The following is a 24660-nucleotide window of genomic DNA, read 5'->3' as shown; positions in this document are numbered from 1 at the left end:
ATCTTTTTATTCGGTGCAAGATAAGTGGAGGTCCAACCTCGGCATTGACCCCGCTACTTTCTCACAAATAAATGAGATCAAGATGCTATGGACAGTACAAAGTCCCTTCCACTAACAACGAGCAAAAATCAAAAGCACTATCCTAATTAATGTGCATTCTTTGGAATTATATCCAAAATCCAATCGTGTGAATTCAATTGAAGTCCATCTAAAATCAACATCCGTCCAGTCCAATCCTAATAATTAGTCTCTGAAATCCAATCCAGTCTAATCCTATTCCACTTAATCCAAATCCATCCAGTATAATCCAAAATTCAAGCAAGAAGCAAGAGGCACAAACAAGCAGCTGCAAACACATCATCTGGACGTCTTCCTCGGCCACGACAAGCTCGCCGGGAAAGAGCTGATGCTGTGCAGCGTCTCTCCGTCGTCCCCGACCACGTCTTCCTCGCACCGACGGTCCACGCCGCCGCCGCTGTCGCCCACGCTCTACGCACGCCGCCGCGACACAGCTCCTCACCCCCCACCGCCTCCTACCGCTTGTCATGTCTGGCCATGCGCGCTCCGCACGCAGTGCGCCCAGCAGCACGAGCGCGCCTAGCGCTACCACGCACCACCAGGAGGCCGCGTCCGCCACTGACACACGGCCGACGCCTGCCGCTGCTCGTGTCCGGCCATGCGCGCGGGAGGTGAGGAGTCCAACGTGAATTGGATTATCCTATTTTTTCTATCCAACGAGATCAAACGAACTTGGATCTAAAGCAAATGGATTATCCATATCCAATTAGTTCCTAATCCGGTGAGATCCAATGCCAAAATCCTATTGGATGTTGGATAATACCAAATCCAATCCCAGGAGTATTTGGAATGTTTGGAAGTGTCGAAACTCCAAGGTCTTCAAAACGATGATGATTCAAACCTTCAGATTGCTAGACGCTGGCAAGAGGATATTTTGATTCATGTGGCAATCAAAATAGGTGGAAAAGATAAAAACTTGCTTACCTTGATGGAACCACCCAGCACATGTCATGACGTTTGCTCCATTATCTCATTTGCTTTCTCTCTCTGCCACGTCGGATTTCACCGGCTTCCCACCTCCTCACAATACTTGCTCTAATCAGGACTCGTAATGATATGGTGGCACGGGTTAGGGGCGCAGATTATTCTTTCTGGGGCTGGACAAGCTCGGCAAGAGTGACTGGCGAAGCATCTCGCGCAACTTCGTCATCTCGCAAACGTGGACATAGGTGGCGAGCCACACATAGAAGTACTTCATCCGCCTCAACTCCATGAACAACGACCGATGTCACCCCAGCATCCACGACATCACTAGCGTCACCACAGGCGAGGTCAGCGGCTGACGCTCCGATCACGGGCGGCCCCGCTGCCGCAGGCGCAATGCCAATGGGGCCCATGGGCATGGAGGACCACAACCTGGGGCCGTTGATGGGCATGGACCGATGGGCACAGCGGCCGGCGGCACCCAGCCTCCTGCTGGGGCACGGCAGCCGCGCGATAGTGTGGAGCAGAGGAGCAAGGCTGCAAGAGTAAGGAGATGAGGGAGAAGGGTGGTGGGCCCACAGGGGTAAAATCGCCTTTTCACAGAGCATTTAACGGTTCTTGAATTGAAAATCCAACAGATTGTCGTATAAGGAACCAAAGTTGAACTGGTGTCAAATAGGGAACGAAAATTTTTTGAGGGGCCAAGAAAGGAACTGTCAAATATGAAATTTCCTTATAGATTAACAATTAGCTCATATTTAAGCCGACTATTTGACATGTAAATATAAGTGGCCTAAAGTTTAGACTCCAGGATAAAAAAAAACTCCCATATAACTAAAATATATAGCAGCCTAGGAGGAGCTGGTTTAGTTAATTAATTCTTTATGCAGGATCTGTTGTACCAAATTTATGTTACACATTTTGATTGTTAGAGTACGGCCACTATATGGGTGAATTAAGAACAGTTCATTTTTTGTTGGAAGGGTAAGCCTTTCTAGAATTTTTTTGGACATATTATGTGGGAAAGTAACCGAGGTTACACAGATATGATTGATGTTGCCTTTTCAACTAAACTAGTGATGGACTACGCTTTAAATACTTATATTGTGATCACCTTTGAATGCTACTAGTAGAAATGCTTCTTTTTACAGATAGATAGAGAGTATTATAAACGATAGCAAATTTTGAATTAGCAGACTAATATAAACGATAACAGAGTTTGAACTAGCTCAGTCTCACAGATACATCGCCGTGTAGTAGGCGCAGTGAAACAAACCGAGTGAAGGCAGCAACGGGAACACAAATAAAAACAACGAAGATTAGGAAAATGCTTCTCTTGATCAGGATGCAGTCCCTGTCGACGGCGGCGGCTGCGATCCTCTGTTCTTCTTCAGCTTGTCGTTAATCTTGTTATGCTTTGATGCAACCTTTGTCTTCTTATCTTCAGCCTTCTCATTCTCGCGCTTTAGGGTTTTACAGCTATGATCAACCTTTAGTATTAACCACCACCGCAAATCTTGCATTTGCTTATCTTGGTGCCTTCGCCACCCGACATGGACACGACACATCAAAAGTGAATCAAGATTTATACTAGCAGAATTCATTTAACTATGAAGGGTAAGATTGTTTAACTGCTAACAATATAGATCAACTCCACCAGCTTTGGATTCAAAACCGTACATTAAACTTAAGGTGGCCCGCGCTAATAGCGCGAGTATCTAGCTTATTTCATGATAATATTTGACATCCTTTTAACTTAAAATTAAATATATTCAAATGATTTTATTTTATTTTATTATTTTGTTAAAATAGCCCAATTTATGATATCACATTTTTATCATTTTATTCATTGTGCAAAACATGTACATGATTCTGAATGGACAAAAGATGCTATATTATTATTTGGTTAAATTTCATCATTTATGGTACATCTATTGTTATAGTCTTGGTGCCAATTTGATCATTTGTCCTTTTCTGTTATGAATTTTTTCTCTTTAATTGAATCTATATCTATATATGTTATTCTACACCTTAGGGGTAACTACACGTAAAATTACTGAAAAATTCAATAATAACTACTGCATATAATTACTGGCACTATTTTACTAAGCGTAATTTAGTAATAAAGTAACTCGATTCAGTCAGTAATTATGGTCCTAATACCCCCTCACAATCCAACTCAACTCTTAATCAAATCCTGAAAATGTATTGGCTAATTTTTTAGATCCTTTACCACCCTACCCATATACCACTCTCATATTACATCTTGGCCTTTGTGCAAGCAAGATTATCCCTCTTTATATGTCATGAGAGTAATCTTTGTGAGTAATCCAAAAATATCTCCAAATATTAAAGATAAATATTATCATATTAAAAACCTAAAATCTAGATATATTTTGAAGATATTTATGATAAAATACCTACTCATTGTTTATCTATATTTTTCCATTCTAACAGTATATCTCTAGAGGCAAACTCAAAGTAATACTTTCTAAAATTGTCTAAATCCTCATTCAACTCCTTGACATTTGTATTATAAACAAAAAATTACTTTAAGTAGATTCTTTATTATTGGGTCTTCTTACTTCTATGATAGGGTGTATTGATTATTACACATTTACACATGCAAAAGGTTATTATTAGGTGTTCTATTTTTCTCATGATACCTTTCGTGTTTGGGAGATCTTATTCAGTGTTTTGGGCTGATGTGATAATGCACCTATTTCTAATATGCAGATAGTCATTGTATTTGCTGGTGTTTTTGAGTGGAAATTGGTCACCATTTATGCCTAATGGTTTCAAATCCATGGTGGCTAGAGCTACAGTAGTCTTTTTTTTTTGCATATGTTGAATTTGATGCAGTTGCTAATTCCGCTGAGGAAGCCAAAAGGTCTCAGGTAAGACAGTAGACTCACTTTTTTATCACCTATGTTTGGTGTGAAATGCATTTTAACTTTTCTATCTGCCCATTCAAACAAACATTTTCAGAGGGATTTGCCCATCAGTATTCTAGGAAGCCTTCTAGCATGTGTCTTATTATATGTTGCTATATGCTTGGTCATTAGCGACTCATTACTGGAATGGTGCCATATACATTACTTGGTGAAGATGCTCCTTTGGCCGAGGCTTTTGCTGCTAAGGGGCTCAAATTTGTTAATGTATTGATCAGCATTGGTGTTGTTGCTGGACTTACTACGACACTTCTAGTTGGCTTGTATGTTCAGATATACCTGCTAAAGTACTAATTTGTTATGTATCACTGATTAGAATCGTACTTTTAATCATCAAATTGCTCTACTTGATGAACAATACTATTGGTTTTTGTTTTGTTTGACCTCTGTCAACACCAGAAATAGCAGAAAAGAGGGATATCTTATCCTGTGAGTTTAGGGATCGGTTCCCAGAACCAATCTGTGATTACCTTGATCGGGAGGTAATCCTAAGCCCATTGGCCTCGGCCCTGGGCCTACAGTGCTTATAAATAAGAGGGGATTGACCCCAGGGTTAGTAACCTAATCATTTTCCACCATCCACCGATCATTCAGAGCACTGGAAGGCTCAGAAGCGCGAGCACCACCTCCGGGGCAGTGCCGATGGCGTCCTGAAGGTCGCCGCTACACCGCCAGGACCCTCAAGGAGCGTCTGTGCTACATCCCCGACGCCGTCAACACCGTCGACGTCGTCACGTCTACACCAACTTCCAGCGACGCCATGGACACCACTACTGCTGGTATAAGACCGAATCTAATCTATTCCGCGTCAGTTATTGTACTAGAGATGATCTACTATTGGATTAGTGACCCTGTTTAAGTCAGTCCTAAGTTTTGTTAGATTCAATTCCTAACAATTGGTATCAGTCGCCTATCCTAATCCTGGTTAGATCTCCTAGACAAACTCTAAGTTTTAGGTTCGGTTTACATGGTGTAGATCTATCTGTGCATGATCTTTTTCAAGTTTTATCTACTCAGTTAAGTTTTACTTCATGCACATGCTTTTCCTGTTAGTCAGTACCTAGAACATAAGATCAGATACGGTTTCTAGGTGTTTTTTAGGTTTTAGTTCAAGAAATTAGGGTTTTCTCTAAGTCAGTGGCCTAATCCTCTTGGTTTTGGGTCAAATTCGTGCATAAGCTTGCACTCAGTGAGATTAGAAGGAGGGGAATGCAATTTCAGATCCAACTCAGTGCCAAAATCCCGCAAAACCCCATCCCAAAGCCTAACCCTAGATCAGTTTAAGCTCAGATTAAGATAAGAGGCTTACCTCATGGTCGGTGGCCGCGCGTGGCATCAGTTGCCGCCGCGCGTGGTCGCCGGCGAGCCTCCGGAACTGTAGCCCACTCACCGTCCGCCTCGGCGCGGCGGTGCCAGCTCCGTGGTCACGCTCGCGCAGTCGACCGGTGCATCAGTCGTGCCGCCCTCGCGCATCAGTAGCGCCGCCTCCGTGCCATCAGCACGCCCCTCGCCGGCGCATCAGCAGCTCCGACCGCCGGCCTTGGAGCCCCGGCGGAGCCCCTCGGCGGCCCGCGCGCGAGACGCACGCAGTGCTGTAGAGAGGGACTGTGGAGCACCGGCCATTAGATCCCGCAGAAGGAGCGCGCGGGGAGGGAGTCGGATCCGAGCCGGACGGCGGCGCCGCCGGCGCCGCCCTAACCCTAGCGCGCGCGGGGGGAAAGGGGAGAAAGTGAGTTAGGGTTTACCTCCTCCCCGATTTTTCGGCGTTATATACCCCGCCCAAAACATTCTCAACCGTTAGATCAGAGCCAACGGCTCAGATCAATCTCAGGGGTGGGGGGGGGGGGCTCAGATCAATGGGCCGCTTAAGCCGTAGCACCTAAGCCATCCGCCCAAGCCGCCGCTTTAAGTCGAGCCGCTGCTGCGCGCCGAGCCGAGGCTGCAGCGCTAAGCCGCGCGCTCCCCAAGCCGCTAAGCCGCCATTAGTCTGGGCCGCCCCGCTTGCTGGGCCGCGTCCGCGCGCGCGCGAATGGGTCGCGCTGGGCGCGATTGCGCTTTTAGGGTGCGCTGCGCGCTAGCGGGCCGCACCAGGCCATTTTCTCCTTCGGGACAAATTTAAGTTTTCTTTTATTCTCAGTTTTCAGTTCATTTTCAGTATTAAGCTCAGTTTATTTCTGCATTAATTTCAGTTAAGCTATTGCATGAGTAATTTTAAGTAGTTGGTGTTTAATTCATGTTCATAAGTTTATTCCACCACTATACTTTGAGATGCCTCTAAATAAATGGAACCACCGAGTAGTTTATTTAGAGTAAACTTGTGATTATTTCTGACCACCGTTATTTAATCATGAGTATTAAGACAAAATTTTGTTTGTTTTCCCCATCGGTGATGCAAATTGAAATTTTAATTGCAAGATTTTAATCAGACTACCGTAGGGTTATTATCATGCTTTTATTTGCATTTCATTGTATATGATTACTAAGATAAGTTTTTCCCTTGATTTTCAGTGACAAATGTCAATGTTGTGGCCTCCTACCTGAACAACATCGAGCCGCTCAATGGAGCGAATTTTCCTGACTGGAAGGGCAATGTCATGACATGCTTGGCTTGGAATGATCTGGATCTGGCATTAAGGGAGGATAAGCCTGTTGTTGCTGCAGGACAGACTTCAGCTACTCTGGAAAAGTGGGCAAGATCAGACAGCATGGCGCTTATGGTCATGTCTCAGACCATCAGTACTGGCATTAAGGGCGCCATCCCCACCAAGGATGCGCAGGGAGCAGATCTGAGTGCTAAGGCCTTTCTAGCAAAGATTGAGGAGAACTTCAAGAGCTCGTCCAAGACTTATGCAAGCACTCTCATCATGAAGTTAGTGGCCTCTCAGTATGATGGGAAGACTGGCATCAGGCAGCACATTCTCAACATGTGTGACATGGCCAATAAGCTTAAGGAGATGCAGATGGAGATCTCTGAAGGTTTTCTTGTGCACTTCATCATGACATCATTGCCTTCATAGTATGCTGCATTTAAGATCAACTACAACACCAACAAGACTGTCTAGTCTATCAGTGATTTGATCAACTACTGTGCTGAAGAAGAAGAAAGGTTTAAGACTGAGAAGATGAAGGATGTTGTCAAAATAGTTGGCAACCTCAGCATTTCAGGCACTCCTAAGAATCAGCATGAGTCAGGTAGCAGCAAGCAAGGCCAGAAGAACTTTAAGAAGAAAGGGAACCCGAACTTTGGTCCAAAGAACAACAACAAGTTCAAAGGCAAGCAGTCCCAAGGTGGAAAGATGATGTGTTCATTCTGTGCTTCACCCAAGCATCTTCAGAAGGGCTGCCCAGGCTTTAAGGAATGACTGAAACAGCAAGGTAATATTAAGATTGATGTTGTTTCTTTCATTGATGAGTTATTCTTAGCATATTTATCCCCTAATACTTGGTTAGTTGCCTCAGGTGCCACTGTGCACATTTCTAATTCATTACATGTATTTAGTTCGATCCGAACTATAAGAAGGGGGGAGCGAAGCCTAAAAGTGGCTGATGGGAAAATGGTTGAAGTCGAAGGCGTTGGAAGCTTCACCTTAGAGTTGCCGGGCGGCTTGCAGCTTAATTTAGATGATGTCCTTTATGTTCCTAGTTTAAAGAGAAACATTATTTCAGTTTCGCGTTTAGATAAATTTGGACATGTGTGTGAGTTTGGCAACTCTGTTTGCAACATTAAATTTCATAATATTAGTGTTGGCCTTGGTCATTTGTAAGGAGATCTTTATTTGCTCTCTCTTGATGATAATCATTCTGTAATGAATGTCTGTGATGCGATGCATAAGCGTAAGCGTGATAATGAGACTTCTTTGAAATTGTGGCACTGTCGCCTTGGCCACATTTCGAGGGGGAGAATGGAGCGTCTCATTAAAGATGAGATACTTCAGGAGTTAGACTTTTCAGATTCAGAGCAGTGCATTGACTGCATTAAGGGAAAGTATACTAAGACTATTAAGAAATGAGCGACTAGGAGTACGGGTGTATTAGAAATAATTCACATAGATATCTGTGGCCCTCTCTCAGTCACATCAGTAGACGGTTATGACTCTTTTATAACATTTACTGATGATTATTCCTGTTATGGACACATTTACCCCATCCAAAAGCGTTCAGACACTTTAGAAATATTTAAGATTTATAAGGCAGAAGTTGAGAAGCAGCACAACACTTCCATTAAAATTGTAAGATCAGACCGGGGAGGTGAATATTATGGGAAACACGCTCAATATGGTCAGATTAAAAGACCATTTGCTAAGTACTTAGAAGAAAATGGCATTAGAACGCAATACTCTATGCCAGGCGAACCACAGCAAGAGTCGCTGAGCGTTGCAACCGTACACTGCTTGACATGGTGCGGAGCATGCTCAGTTATTCTAGTTTGCCTGTGGAGCTGTGGATGGAAGCATTAAAAACAGCTGCTCACATACTTAATCGGGTTCCGTCTAAGTCAGTTCCCAAGACACCTTTTGAGCAGTGGAATGGGAAGAAACCGTCATTTAATTATTTAAAAGTGTGGGGCTGTCCTACTGAGGCTAAATTATTTGATCCACAGCAAAAGAAATTAGATCCTAAGACGACAAGCTGCCACTTCATTGGATATCTAGAAAAGTCTAAGGGGTACATATTCTACTGTCCTAGTCATCACACTAAGTTCGTAGAAACCAGGTAGGCTGTGTTCCTAGAAGACTCAGGAATTAGTGAGAGTTTTCCAAGGAGGGAAGTGAGTCTCGAAGAACTACAGGTTGAGCTTCCTGATCTAGTAGTTCAAGAGCCCACAGAGGTATATCAGTTTGTACCACCAGTCATTCCTCCTGTTCAGGTAAGTGGCGCCAGGCCATCTACTGCTGTTCAGCAGGAGAACATGGAGCAAATGGTTGGGAACCAGGCGCAACCTGCGCCACAAGATCAGATTCCTCAACTAGTTGCGATTGAACCAGTAAGAAGATCGCAACAGGCAAAGAAATCAGCTATTTCTGATTATTATGAGACATACTTAAGTGAAGATGTATATGATATCGGGAATATAAGTGATCCTGCCACATTCAGACAGGCAGTGTCAAGTGAGAATTCCACTAAATGGATTGAAGCCATGGAAGATGAATTAAAGTCTATGAGTACTAATAAAGTATGGGATTTAGTAGAAATTCCTGATGGAGTCAAACTAGTAGGCTGTAAGTGGGTCTACAAAACCAAACGTGATTCCAAAGGGAAGGTCGAACAATTCAAAGCTAGACTCGTAGCAAAAGGGTTCACACAGAAGGAAGGAATTGATTATAATGAGACCTTTTCTCCTGTGTCTACCAAAGATTCTTTTAGAGTTGTCATGGCATTAGTAGCCCATTTTGATATGGAGCTGCATCAGATGGATGTTAAGACTGCATTCCTGAATGGAGACATAAATGAGACAATCTTTATGGCACAGCCAGAAGGTTTTGCCATAAAAGGTAAACAACATATGGGATGCAAATTAAAGAAGTCCATTTATGGACTTAAGCAAGCGTCCAGGCAGTGGAACCTTAAATTCGATGATGTCATTAAGAAATTCGGATTTAAGGAGAATGATGTGGATAGTTGTATCTACGTCAAAGTTAAGGGTGGAAAATTAATAATTCTAGTACTGTATGTGGATGACATACTGTTAGCGTGCAACAATAAGAACATGTTGCATGAGACTAAGAATTTCCTCTCATCCAACTTTGATATGAAGGATCTTGGTGATGCCTCATATGTCCTTGGCATTGAGATACGCTGAGATGGAGCCCAAAGAGTACTAGGATTATCTCAGAAAGCTTATATTGAGAAAATTCTTAAGAGGTATAAGATGGATAAGTGCAACACTTCACCTGTTCCTATTCAAAAGGGCGATAAGTTTAGTCAAGTGCAATGCCCTAAGAATGACTTAGAAAGAGAAAGAATGATCAATGTTCCTTATGCATCAGCTGTCGGAAGTCTGATGTATGCACAAGTGTGTACGCGTCCAGACCTGACATTTGCAACCGGAGTTTTTAGTAGATATCAGTCAAATCTAGGATGGGCTCACTGGATAGGTGTCAAGAAGGCGTTAAGATATTGCCAAGGCACTAAAGATTACATGCTCACATATAAGAGGACAGACAATCTTGAGGTTGTATGTTACACTGATGCTGATCTTGCTGGTGACGAAGATGATAGAAAATCCACTTCTGGATATATCTTCACTCTGGCAGGGGGAGCAATTTCATGGAGAAGTGGTAAGCAAGGTCTAACGGCTGCATCTACGATGCAAGCTGAATTTGTGGCATGTTATGATACAACGGGACAGGCAGTGTGGCTTAAGAATTTTATTCCGGCATTAAGAGTTGTGGATAGTATCTCGAGACCTATCACAATGCACTGCGATAATCAATCTGCAGTATTCTTTTGCGCAAACGATAAGTTGTCTGGTGCTTCCAAGCACATTGACCTCAAATATCGTGTCGTGAAAGATAGAAATGGGGACCACACAATTAAGATTGAGCATATAAGTACTACAGCAAATATTGCGGATCCGCTCACAAAAGATTTATCACCAACCCTCTTTCAAAAACATGTCCTAGGTATGGGTTTGGTTGATACCTTTGATCAGGTCCTGGTTCAGGGCCATTAATATTTCCCCAAATAAGAATAAGAATCCTGACAAAGTTTTTCAGTAAGACTATGGGTAATGTTGTCCCAGTATGCCGTTGTGCTGCTGACGATGCATTGGTCTGGTACTTGTTGATTTACCAAAGATGGATTTTAGTTTAAGTTAAGTATGAGTTAGTGACATAATAAATGTTAAGATTAAGTTAAGAATAAGTTGTTGACCTTCGGTCAAGGGGGAGAATGTTAGTTTTTGTTTTGTTTGACCTCTGTCAACAACAGAAACAGCAAAAAAGAGGGATATCTTATCCCGTGAGTTTAGGGATCGGTTCCCAGAACCAATCCGTGATTACCTTGATTGGGAGGTAATCCTAAGCCCATTGGGCTCGGCCCTGGGCCTACAGTGTTTATAAATAAGAGGGGATTGACCCCAGGGTTAGTAACCTAATCATTTTTCACCATCCACCGATTATTCAGAGCACTGGAAGGCTCAGAAGCGCGAGCACCACCTCCGGGGCAGTGCCGGTGGCGTCCTAAAGGTCGCCGCTACACCGCCAGGACCCTCAAGGAGCGTCTGCGCTACATCCCCGATGCCATCGACGTCGTCGCGTCTACACCTACTTCCAGCGACGCCATGGACACCACTACTGCTGGTATAAGATCGAATCTAATCTATTTCACATCAGTTATTGTACTAGATATGATCTATCGTCAGTCCTAAGTTTTGTTAGATTCAATTCCTAACAAATACATCCTCCATAATTTTAAACAGTCACATTTCTATCTTGGCCTTCGAAGGGATGGGCTTCTACCTTCAATATTTTCTAGAGTACATCCAACAAGGCATACTCCTCTGCACTCTCACATCTGGGTTGGCTGTGTTGCGGCAGTCATGGCAGGTCTCTTTAATGTGCACATGCTCTCACATATTCTTTTCGTTGGCACACTGGTACGGAAACTTCAGTAAATATTTTCAACTACACTATCTCATTCTTACCATTGATCAGTCAAATTGATATTAGCTTTTTAACCCTTCTAAGTTCAATCTTTTTGGGAGCAGACCGGTTATTCAGTTGTATCAGCTTTTGTGATCACATTAAGGTGGAATGACAAAGGAACTAGTCGTCGCTCCCTTGGAAGTATATCAATCTGGCAAGTCTATGTCTTGTCATTGTTGCTCTTTGTGGTTTTATAGTGGGACTTTGCTATCGATTCAACTATGCTATTGCCTTTATGGTATCAGTTTTCCTGATAGCTGTTGCTGCCAGATTTGCTCTGCAGTTCCGTCAGGTAAATCCCCATTTATATCTGCCTATCCTAATTATATCCTAATTATCAGATACTAGTCTATCAACTCATGCTCCCGCACGGGCTAGTTAAAGATATCTAATAATTATCTATCTCACGCTCTTTTAACTAATTAAATATTTTAATCCAGTACTGTAAAGATACATATTTATCATTATGTAATTGTAATAAATGTGATAGGTTTATTAACTAATAATTTTTTTCTCACTTTGCATCACACATCCATATATGTTTGATATGTATTTAATTGAATACTTTATTTGAGCTGATTTATTAACTAACATTTTTTCTCACTTTGTATCACACATCCATATATGTTTGATATGTATTTAATTGAACACTTTGTTTGAGTTATGTGAACAACATGAAAATTAGTATTCTTATCTCTTGTCTTATTCATGAATATATGATGACACACACATTATGGTTAGTATTTTTATATAAATAATAACACAAATAATATACTAATAATAATAGAAATAGTAATTTAAAATTTTATATTGATGCACTTTAATATTTGATTATAATAATATAATGTTTATTTTAAATTTTTATTATGTTATTATTGGTATTTCTTAACTCTTACAGAGAAGTCCGCAAGCGCACGGAAATACCGTTGTATCACTTCACCCGGGAGTATTCAGGGTATCGTATTTTTCACGAGGAACAGGTGTGTAACTATCTTCTAACTAGATTACCCCGAAGAAGATAAGAGATAGAGAGACCTTAGGATAGTGTGGTTCTGGTCTAAGGATGGGCTCAAGGGAAGATAAACTTATGTTTCCACTTGTTCACTTCGGGCACCGGTCTGACCCTGGTCTGCCAAAAGGACCTCCGACTACTAGCTCTATGCCAAACCCAAGCGGGGGGGGGGGGGGGGGGGAGTTCACTAAACACGCAGACTGTCTCTGTAGCGGACAGACGGGGCTGTCTCTGTAGCGGACAGACGGGGCTGTCACCACCTGCCGTCTACCCCACAATGTCAGCTGAGCTCGAGGCAAACAAAGGTAATCTAAGGCCCAGACACCACGCCTATGCCTTCGACTACTACTCTAGAGTCATGCAGGGTTATCCCGTCTTTATCAGGGCCCTCTTCTAGAGTATCCGCTACGAGAACGGACGATGAACCCGCAAACGAATGAGAACAAAACAATAACTTAACTAGAACTCACCGAATAGAAGAACCGGGATATGTACTCCAAATGTACCGTATCCGTCGAGGTACAAGGCCGAAGAGATGCCGACAAGTCCGGCTCTTCTCCGCACTCCTTCCTCACACGCTCCCTAGGCTAAGGATACAAAGAGGTGGAGCCTCTCTACTCTTCTCCTCCACAAGTGTGATGGATGGTGGAATGAATGGATGGGTGATGAATGAGTGGGGGAGGAGAGAGGCCCCTTATATAGTGGTGGAGGTGCCTTGGGGGAGTGGAGATCCTAGGAATATTCCCCCCTTGATCCTCATCTAATATGGAAACCTTATCTCCTCGGGATAAGGATGAGTAGGGGCTACTCCACGTCGAGCTGCACCTGGACATATGCTTGTCCAGGTTCGGCCGACCCCAGGTGGCGCTGCCCCGGGTCCACCTTCCTCTGGGTGACTGACAGGTGGGCCCTGATCCTTATCCTCAGGTGCATCTTGTGTGGCACTCTCGTTTCCTCTGATTTGTGGGCCCTCCTTGTAAGTGGTATGTCTGGGTAGCAGTATTTTGTGCATTTCATCGTGTGTTCTCCTGTGTTTTTCCTGTTTTGCAGATGTGGGTGCCTGCAAATGACAATTCACCAAAACTCGTGGAATTGATTAGTTATAAGTCCTATATCTAAGTTTTGTGATAATTTAACATGAAAATCTCCAGGAGTTGACGATTGATTTTAGCACTTAAGGACCGTCAACAACACCCCCACACTTAGCCCTTTGCTCGTCCTCGAGTAAAGGTTGAAGGACTAAGGTGGTTGACACTTCTTGAACATAATCTGCATACAAGTTATTCCAAATTTCTTCTCGTTTCTGTGAACTTTTGAGTGGCTACCATGCTTTCTTGGGTAATTGAAGAACGAAAAGAAGCAGACTTCAGGTTCCTAGCTCTTCCTGCTCAGAAACTGGGTTTTTTTTGGAAACAAAAGCATAGTCTTGCTCCTCAAATTATTCTATTGAATCACTCTTTTTGTTTCAGATCCTCACCAAGGCAAAGTTGTTGCCTTCTTTTCTCCTACCGTCTAATCAGGCTTATGTGGAGCTCAGGGTAGGGGTAAAGAGGCACATTTGCTTTGCTTATGTTGTTAAGTCAAAAATAGGATCCAAGCAGAAACGAGTCATACAACCTAATCAAGAGGTGCAAGTGTATGGAATATTTTTGGTGGATAGTGGATGAACTCCATTATATGATCTATCTTCCTCCTCTTTTTCTTGGACATGGGATATATTTTTTTCTCTTCTTTTTTTCGATATGTCTTGTGGACATGTGGCATACCTTCTTTGGGTATGCATCTTTTCTCTTTTTTTCATACTTTTTGAGCATGTGGCATACCTTCTTTGGGTATGCATCTTTTATTTCTTTTTGTACAACCCATATCCTTGATGGTAACTTTGGAAAGAGAGTCATGGTAGAACTTGGAGTTTTATTTTATGAGTGGATGGAAATGCTTGCTATCTTCTAGTGTGGAAGTATAGCATGCGAGTGGACGTGTACATGATATTGATCATGAGAGTATGACAAGTCTCTAACAAGGGTCAAAGAATTTGACAAAACTCAAAGCAAAGTCAAACTGCACATGAGATTTAGATCATGAAAATCTAACTTTGACCTTGGTACGAATATGTAATTTGAGGAGACAAGCCATTGCGCTTTCTTTTATTATTATTTTTGAAAAGAAATCCCAAGTACTTTGTAAGAAAGAGCATGGTTCCAATCATCCAATTATATCACATTCGTCAATTACTTAGATAGCATGGGTTCCCTATGATAATGATTGTTCACAAGAATCAGAGAAAATGCAAGGAATAAAGAGTATGCAAATTTATTCATGAAAGCGCATGGAGTGCAAGACCCTTCTTTGCATTGTGATTTGAAGTTGAACTTTCAGATCAGAATTTATTTGAATAGGGAGGTGTGAGTTTAGGAGAGCAAACCAGCATGATGGATGAAGAAGGGTTGTGCATGCCTCCTTAGAAGTTCGATGGGCCTCGGGGACCGGCCAACTCTTTAGTTGGCCTGCTAGGTCCTATCTTGGACAAGTTGCTTGGAGCTGGTCTGTCGGTGTCATGCGTGATGTTGGGGGAGAGATCTCAAGTGAGTTTGCTCCTTGTGCTTTTGAGAGATCTCCCCCACACTTATTCTTGTACCTGCTTTTATTCAACAAAACAATAGTGGAAACAAGCAAGGACTCTGCCAGTTGTAAACACCGGGGAGTCTAAACTTTTATTGAACAAGTATTTGATAAACCTAATTTTCTTTTCTTTTATTTATATTTATATTTATATTTTATTGTTTATGTTTTTTATCATGGCAAACTAGACATGATGGGTAACTTAACAAGGTGGAAGCATGACATGAGGACGCATGAGTTATGGGATTACTTACCTGAGAACTTGCCAAGCATGAACGATAATGCAATAGCTATGCTTGGTGAAGCAAAGTTTTGCATTTTGTTTTGCTTAGTTCCTCAAGCATCTGTCCTCAATGGAACTAAGGAGCATTATATGAGTGTTGGGTTGTTGCATGCCACTCCTTGGTTGTTTTCTTTGTATTCCCTACAAAAGGTTAGTGGACAACAAATACTCGGGGCATGTTTAAGAAATTTGAAAGGATTCCATTATTCCCTTGAGATTAGTTGTTCATATCCATGCTTTAAGGAAAAACAGATTTGGAGGTTCAAAAGCCATGGATCCCAAATTGTTTGCCATTATTTTATTTCATCATTTTTTCCAACAGAGGTATACTTTTTTTTCAAAGGGTATTTATTGATGTTCACCAAATTTTGATCTTTAAACAAGGTTGGAATAAAACTGAACGAATGTAAAAGGGCATTTTGGCAAAATACTCACAGTGCACCTCAAAAGGTGATTTGTGCCTCCTTTGTATGTTGTGCATTTTTTTTTCTTTTGAAGTACATCTCGAGCCTTGATTTATCTCCAGTATGAATTTAGCTTCAGGACTTCCCTATTTGTTTGTAGTCTTCCATGCAGGGGTTAGTCCGCAAAATATATACATCCAATGTCTATGAAAATATGAACTCTGGCGGTTCATTAATCAAATTTGACACGAAGTTTCATTTGATCAAAGATCCCAAGAACTAGGCTAAAACCAGAGCATACCAAAAAATAGGGAAAGGTTGCATACATTTGAAAGATCAAGCTATGTTCAAAAGGAGATAAATATGAGTGAAGGATTGGTGAACATTGACTTACCTTGGCACATACCTGAGTATACTTACCAGCAGCATATATGGATGGATGTATTGGAGTTGCTGCGGCAGCAACACAGTCACATATGGTTGTTGACGACTCCTCCTTTTGATGCGAGCTAAAGCGGAGGATAGCACTCAGACCATCCAACTCAGGTGAACAACCAAGGCCAGGTCGTACACACTTCTAGTGTGTAGAAACCATAGACCTTGGTGGCATGATCCGTTGGCACAATGCTTTGGGATTGGAGGTGCAGAGTACGTCTCCTTTCTTTGCATATGAGCATTTGCCAAATGGGGTGGAGTAGCAAAACCCCGGATCATAAGAGGAACATTCCTCTTCTTTGCGTGCGTTGGGGCAGCTAGCGACGCTATGCAAAGCTGGCATCGGATGAGAGTTATGGCAAGGCTTTGCAAGCGCGCGAGAGCAATGTTGGGTGGAGCCAAGTGGTGAAATATTTTTCTGCTGAAGTATAATGCCACAACTTGAAGGCGTGCACACAAGACAGCCTTTGATATGTGTAGAGCTAGCTAGCTCACTCACTCCCTTTTATATATATATACCCTCTTTTTCATCTCTTTCTTTTTTTCTTTTTTTTCTCTCACTCTTTTTTTTGTTTTTCTTCTTTTTCTTCATCTCTCTTTTTTTATTTTTTTAGAAGAGTAGGCTAATACCAACCTTGATACGGATGGATCTTATTGCGGGGTGATTACCAATCTCCCCCACACTTGGACTTTTGTGTCATACGACACTAAATCAAGTGTGCGGTGTTGGTGCCTTCTTCAGAGTGTGCTCCATCGCAGATGTACCAAAGTGTTGATGCAGCCCTCATGTTTCCAGTCATCGTATGTCCCCTGTTCTTCTTAATCTTAACCTGCATTGGTTAGGGCCAAGAATACCCGAAGGTGCATACTAAACTGAATATTATTATAAAGAAAGATTTTTTTTTTTGATAATCCGGGCTATCTTCCGGCAGCGCTTCGTTTAAGGTCACGAGCTCGACCATGGGGGCTTCTTCCTGCAGCTATCAACTGGTGGTGCAGCCCCCACCTTCACCACCATCCGTTGATTGTGCTTAAGCTATAGGGTTAGTGCGATAGTGCAACCATGAAATTTGCAATGCTTATAAACAAACACGTCTACAACCATCCTTCTAAACATTTTGCTAGAGAGAGTTTTAAGGAGGTTGCAGCTCGCGAAAGCATTCGTGGTGCAACAAGCGGCTGACTCTGGAGGGGTGCTAAAAGAGCATGGTGGTGGTGTTTCAAGGATGAAGCTACCATGCTTGTCTATGGAATCTTTTTCTTCGCACTCCAGAGTCAGTGCCTCACCAGATTCCCTAGCCCAACAGTTTTCTATTGCAAGAGGTTCATCGTGGAAGATCAAGGTTGTTTCTCGATCATGATCGAGAACAACACAATGTGGGCTAGTGGGACGAGGCTCAAACTCGATCGTGGATGATGAGGTTTGCACTATCATCTCGAGCGAGTTCTGCTTGGGAAAAGTCTTTGCCAAGGGATTTTCTAAGCAAGGTGTCGCGGAGGTTGAATTCCCAAGCTGTTCATATAGGCTTCCTAGAGGTGAATGATGTAGGTTTTCTAGGGGATAGCCTATCAGGAGATCAAAATCGACGATTGGGTAGACGTGGAAGTCTAAGCAAACCTCGACTTTTTTCTATTTTGACCGGCACTGTCCGTGCGATCCCCCGACATTCAAAGAATAGTCCTAAAGGACTTCGAAAGAGTCTGTCGGTCGGGTCTAGAGGCATGCTTCCTATGAAGGTGTCTTTGAGGAATTCGGACATGATGCACACCTTGGCAGTGGGGTCATGAAGGGCTTCTACGACAGTTCCTTTTATTGAACAAGAAATGGTTGTGGAAGGTGAGCTAATTCAAAATGCTTCAGAAGAGCATTTCATTCCCTCCAACCATTCCTCGTTCATGGATTTTCTGGGAGAAGAAAGGGATGGTGTAGGTCTCCTATCACAAAGGTAATTTGAGGTGTTTGTAAGTATATTATAAAGATATTCCTCGAATTGGGAAGAGAAATTCGAAGGTTGAATTTCTTCTTCCTTCGATGTTCGTGGTTCGGGAGAGGGCTCAACAGACGAATCTAGAGATGTGGAAGGTGAAGGGTTGGATTCGGCTGATGAGGGGCTCTCATGATGCGACTTGGACTCGTGTTGGGGCTCGCAAGGATAGGAAGGAAGAGAAGACTTTATTAAGATGCGATTTAGGATTTCTCTTCCTTTTGTTGGAGATCGGTGTGCAAACGAACCTCTAGCGGCGATATCGAGATCGTCAGCTGAGTCCATGTCTAAATCCGTGTAAAAGATGTGCAAGGACACATCATCCGGTATAGACCAGTCTGGGCATGAAGCTAAAAGGCATGAGAATCTCGCCCATGCTGCACCTATGTACTCGCTCTTTAATTGTTTAAATACAAGGATTTCACTTCGCTGAGAGGCTGCATGGGATAAAGAAGAGAACGAGAGACAAAAGTCATCTCGGAGCTCTTCCCAATCATGGATCATACCCCTCATGTTGTGAGTGAACCATTGTTCCGCCTTCCCCACGAGAGAGAAAGGGAACAACTACCACCTCAAAGTTTCCTGTGATATGCCTGGTATTACCAAGCACGAACACAGTTCCTCGAACACTGGCAAATGATGGTCGGGATCTTCGTTTTGTAGTCTAGAGAAGGTTTGTGCCCGAACCATGGCAATGATGCGATGATGGATTTCATAGCCAGAAGTCGTGAAAGGCCTTGAAGAAGTTGATGGCTCTGGGAACTCATCCTCGAAGGTAAAGAGTTGGTGGATAGAAGAGGATGACATGGTATAAGGATAAAAAGAAATGAAAAGATAAAAGAAAGGACACACGGGCAAACTAGGTTCGAAGATAACTACAGCAACCGTTCTCCGGCAACGGCGCCAGAAATGTTTGTTGGTATTTCTTAACTCTTACAGAGAAGTCCGCAAGCGCACGGAAATACTATTGTAGCACTTCACCCGGGTGTATTCAGGGTATCGTATTTTCCACGAGGAACGGGTGTGTAACTGTCTTCTAACTAGATTACCCCGAAGAAGATAAGACATAGAGAGACCTTAGGATAGTGTGGTTCTGGTCTAAGGATGGGCTCAAGGGAAGATAAACTCGTGGAATTGATTAGTTATAAGTCATATATCTAAGTTTGGTGATTATTTAATATGAAAAGCTCCAGAAGTTGACGGTTGATTTTAGCACTTAAGGACCGTCGACAGTTATCATTGGATAATATATATAAAAATTTAGAAGTTTATTTGATATTATTTTATAATGGTATAAGTGGATAATTTACGTGAAAATTAGGAGTTTACTTTAGATTATTTTTTATAATGCCAGAGGTGGGTAATTTAGATACATGTTTAGAGGGTTACTTTAGTTTATTTTCATAATGGCATATGTGGATAATTTATTAGAATAAGATTACAGATCCAATGGCTATTATGATTAGAGTTGTCAAATTGATGGCTAGATATTTCTGATTTTTGTGAGAATTTATAGGATTTCTCTATTTTTTTAGACTGTCCACATAGGATCCTAGGTGGCTTTACCTAGAGGCTTCAAAAGGAGCCTCCAATTAGTAATAGTAAGATTGGATATCCATATAGTCCCATGTGCATGTAATGACTAATGATCCATGTTTATGTTGGATAAATCACACCATTCGTTTTGCTGTTTGAAACCATGGATAGAGATGTCATGTAACTTAAAATTAGATGCATTGATGTTCATTGTCACCTTGCTGATACATTGTTTTCTGCAAAACCTTGCCTGCCATGTATTTCTAGGTCTATGTGGGTTCGTCTGGCTTTTATTGTTCTGGGGTACCGCTGGTTCCAGTTGTCTCTGTTTTCTTCAACACGGTCCTGTTTGCTCAGGTTTGCACTGCTCTACATTTGCTCTGTTTTGGTTTCAGTTATAGATTTCAGCAGTAAAAAATCCCTTTATGATGTTGCTTCGGCGACGTCTATTTACCACCACATGCTTATGACTGATGGCATTGCCACTTTGTTGGGCATCTACATGAAGAAGCGTGGTATAGATTTGTCATCCTTAGCCTCGTCGCTGTGGGAATTTATGCCAGCTATAGCCAGTATCTATGTAGCACGGATACGGATACGCGTATTGTAACACCCCGGTGTTAATTTTAACACTAATAGCATGCTTAATCGCCAATTAAGGTTAATCACCGTCATTAGCGCTAATCGAGTTCGCATAGTAACTTTCGCTTTAGCCGTGTTCGACTGTGTTTTTCTCCTTGATCTGAGCCTCAAATCAACTTTCACCCAAAACGAAAGTTGTAGATCCTCTTTTCCTCTACAACTTTTATTTTGGCAAAATTTTAAGTTGCTATATGAAATTTGGACTTTCAACTGGTCAAACTCGCGTCAAATTGATTCAAATGAGTTCACTGTTAGCTCCAGCGTTTCCACTGTGCGCGCCCATGCCGGCGTCTGGCCGTCGGCGAGCGACGCCACGCGTCGCGATCGCCGGCGATCCTCATCGTCCGTGCGGCGCTCTTATCCTCGCGGACGCCCTGGAAGCTTCCCGTCCCGTCTGTTACCTTCCCTTCCTCGAGCTCGCCGCCGTCCGCCCTCCCGGCCGTTCCTCACCACCCCGCTCGAACCCTTCAAGTCCCGAGCTCCCTAGCCTAGCCCCGGACCTCCTCCACCTCCCCACGAGCTTGGTTAAGTCGATCCTCGGCCGAAATCGAGCCGCCATCACCGGCCGCCATTGTCGTCCGCTTCGGAGCTCCACCCTCTCCGTCGAGCTCCCACCTCCGGTCCACCTCCGCCTGAATCGAGAGCTCCGTAAGCTTCCCCACGCCCTACTCCTCCTCCCAGTCCTCTTGCCCACGCGAATCCGCCGCCACCGACGCCGATTTGCCGCCGCGCCGCAGCGGACGCGCTGCGCGCGCACGCCGTGGGGCTGCCCTGCGCCAGCTCGCGGGCCACAGCCGCGCGCCCCGCAGCCGCCGGCCTCCGCGGACCGCGACCCCGTCGCCTGCCCCGCCTCCGCTGCCGGCCGGGCCGGAACGGCCGTGCGCCGCCACTGCCCTGCCCCTGTGCCGCCGCGAGCAGTGCTGCGCGCGGGCCCTTCCGCGCCGCCGCGGGCTCCGGCCCCGCCGGGCGGGCCAGGCCGCGCCGCCGGCGAGCCGCGGCCCGGCAAGGATGCCGCCGCGGTGCCTGGCCGCCACGCCGGCCACGGCCCTGGCACGCGGGGAGCAGAGGAGGGGCGTTGGGAGCTGGGCTCCCACTTACATGTGGGGCCCGGCTGTCAGCCCCCCTTTTAATGTTTTTGCTTTTGTTTTTTTATATATTTCAGCTGAAAGCTAGGAAAAATTGTATAAAAATATAGAAAAATGCAAAGTAAATTTTGTTAGTTTTCTTAGATCCAGAACTTCAGAGAGAAAAAATACTCATGCATGTCAAATGTCAGTTTTATCCTTGCTAGAATTTACTTTGTGTTTGAGCTTGTTTATTTAATATCTGCAGTTCTGTTGATCTGAAAATTCTGAAATTAATTTAGTAGCCTCATCTTTTCATGTGTAACCCACTGTAAAATTTTCATGACCTGTTGCTGTACACTTTTGTGTAGATCTATTTATGTTTGGTTTAGCTTGCTAGGGCTAAAATAAATACTTTCTTTCATCAATAAAAGCTGGAACAATTCTGTGGCATGCCTTATCTTTATCATGTTGATCTGGTAAAATTTCGTTGCTATTTTATGTCAGCAAGTTATGCCTTTACTTTTGTTTAGTTCCTAGCTATGTCTTTCTTTTATAGTGTTGCTAGTTAATTCTTGCATTTGTGTGTTTTCAGCAGAGCAAGCTCCTGTGTGAATCATGCTAAACTTGTAGGACCTGATTGTTGCTTGTTTAGGTATCTTGCTCAGGGTTGCTTGATAGCAAAGTTTTGGTCCGTAATGTAATCCATGTTGCTCTAGGTTGTGTTTTATCCTCCGAAGCAAGTTAACAGCTGTTGTTTGGTGGAGACACTTCAGGCTAAAATATTTTGAAGTCTTGAAACCAATTATCAGCACCCGCACCCTTTCGGTTTTAGCCTTGTTGTTATGATTACTCAATTAATGTTGGTCGGTCTTGATTGTGGCTCATTTTGCATTGTAACACATTGCATCGCATCTTGAGCACTCATGCATCGCACTGTGTCCTAATTGTTGCATGACATTCTTTTTCATACGTGTAGACGCCACGAACGAAGCCGCCTACGAGCTGATCGCCGAGCTGATCCAGGAGCCGCAAGTGGGAGAGCAGTAGGAGGACGCAGTCGAGCCCACTTCGGAAGAAGTTGCTAACCCCGCTGACCTGCAAGGCAAGCCCCGGAGCATAACCCTAATTTAAGTATTCAATGTTTAATTAAGTATTTGTGCATTTACATTCTAGGAGTTGTATGGTAATCTAGTATGCATGTTCTCCCTAGGTAACCGAGGGTCAATACTAGTATGCAGATGTCGATATAAATGCTCTGCTAAGTAGGATCTCGGTAGAAGTCGAGTGATTCCTGTCGCTCGCGAGAATTAAGATCTTGTTACTTGTGGCAATGTGGTTTGAGAGTGAAGCAATGAGGAAAAGAAATGAAGACCGGGCAGAGATGAAATGGGTTCTGGATATAAAATGGATGAAATTTAGCCTCCGCCTGTGTCGATTGAGGACCGTACCGTTGCTGGCATTGATGATCGAGGATTGAACAGTACTAACCACATGCCGGAAGTAGGAGGTAGTCGAAACCGGTAAGCTAATTACCTGATTTGCACCGATACTTTGAATCGCGACCCACTACTTTGGGAGTGGAATGATGGCGGGTGTTGGATAGTATGTCGCCTCCGGGTTCTCCGGGAGTTCGCCGCGAGGGACCCTTCACCCGGGTTTTGGTAGGCGTGATTCAGACGTCGGGGTGATGATGGGAACAGTTGACGTGTGGGGCCCGACGGGGTTTTCACGTGTCATGTGAGTAAGGTCCACCTTGCAAGGTTAAATCAGATCGATTCGCCGTGACTCGCGGATATGAGAGCATTGGTCACTGTGTCACATCGTAGTAAGAAAGTGGAATGAGAACGGAATGGAAAAGGTTGGTCGGTGAGTTACTGAAGGATAATCTAATCCACCATGTGTGCTCTAGATGTTTAGGCGAATTTAGTTAATACTCGCTATACTAAATGGAGCTAAAATATTGAAAGTAAGGATTCACTTCTAGCAGCCTTTCAGCAAAAGAACTCCAGAGCCAAAAAGCCTTGCATGTCTAGGTAATGGGCTAAGTATACCCAAAGTCGGGTAAGCCTTGCTGAGTATTGGTATACTCAGGGTTGTTGTTGTAACCCTCCTGAGCAGGTTGTGTCCCCGCTGACTTCGAGGAGGTCTGTGCGTCCTGGATTGGACAACCGCTTCCTCTTGGGTGGACCGTCGAGTGGGCCCCGTCTTCCCCGTGAAGATCGGGCAGGTTGGCATCACATCGGTGGGCAGGATGTGGAGCTCACCTTGTATCGTCGTCGTGGTTATCGTATTGTATTTCGAACTCAGTTTTAAACTTCCGCTGTGTTTTTGAACTCTGTCGTTTGTACTTAAAGCTTTTATGTAAAACCGGTGTTGTAAATTAATTTGAAGTTTTCTGTATGCTGGTATCACCTGTGCTCGTCTTCATATGGGTCTACTAGTGCAATTGTGATCCTGGAGTACAGTAGTTTAATCGGGATTTACCCGACAGCCTGTCAGATTACACCGTTTTAAGAGCACAGTAACTTGATTAAGTATTAAGATGATGGTTAGTGCACTTAAGCCGGTTTAATTTGGGCGGTGCTGCTACACGTATCGGTATCGAAAGGGTACGGATACGTGGATATGTCAAATTTCTGCAAAAGTTAAAGGCACAAAGGTGTATCGGAGTATCGGATACGGATACGCAGATACGTATCGAATACGTGATATGGGGTCATGTTGAAGTATCGGGGTTATATAGGCCAGTACAACGTTGTTCCTTCCAGCTCAGACCGCTCTTCTGTTGGTTACCACGGAGTTCCTTCTGAAGCTCCATGAGCTGTGTCAAGCCTCCAAGTTCTTCAGTGTTTTGGACTGATGCAATGATGCACCTATTTCCAATATACATATAGCCATCGTAATAGTTGTTGTATTTGCAGGTGTGTTTGAGGTGGATTTATCAAATTGGTCACCATTTATGCCTAATGGTTTCAAATTTATTTTGACTGGATTTATCAAACTCAATATATTTATCTAGGCAATTTTTCTGATTTTTTCAAAAATGCAAATCAATATATGTATTCAAGCAACAAT

At 43.4% G+C, this 24660-nt stretch overlaps 1 pseudogene; it reads left to right on the top strand.

Moving 5' to 3' along the window:
- The first annotated feature begins 1398 nt into the window (after positions 1–1398).
- LOC120655731 lies at positions 1399–24405 on the top strand (annotated as a pseudogene).
- Positions 24406–24660: the final 255 nt, after the last annotated feature.

The sequence above is a fragment of the Panicum virgatum genome, chromosome 1K, assembly GCF_016808335.1.
Source record: "Panicum virgatum strain AP13 chromosome 1K, P.virgatum_v5, whole genome shotgun sequence".
Lineage (NCBI taxonomy): Eukaryota > Viridiplantae > Streptophyta > Magnoliopsida > Poales > Poaceae > Panicum > Panicum virgatum.
Note: the sequence above shows the minus strand (reverse complement) of the source record. Positions and strands in the feature narration are given on the sequence as shown.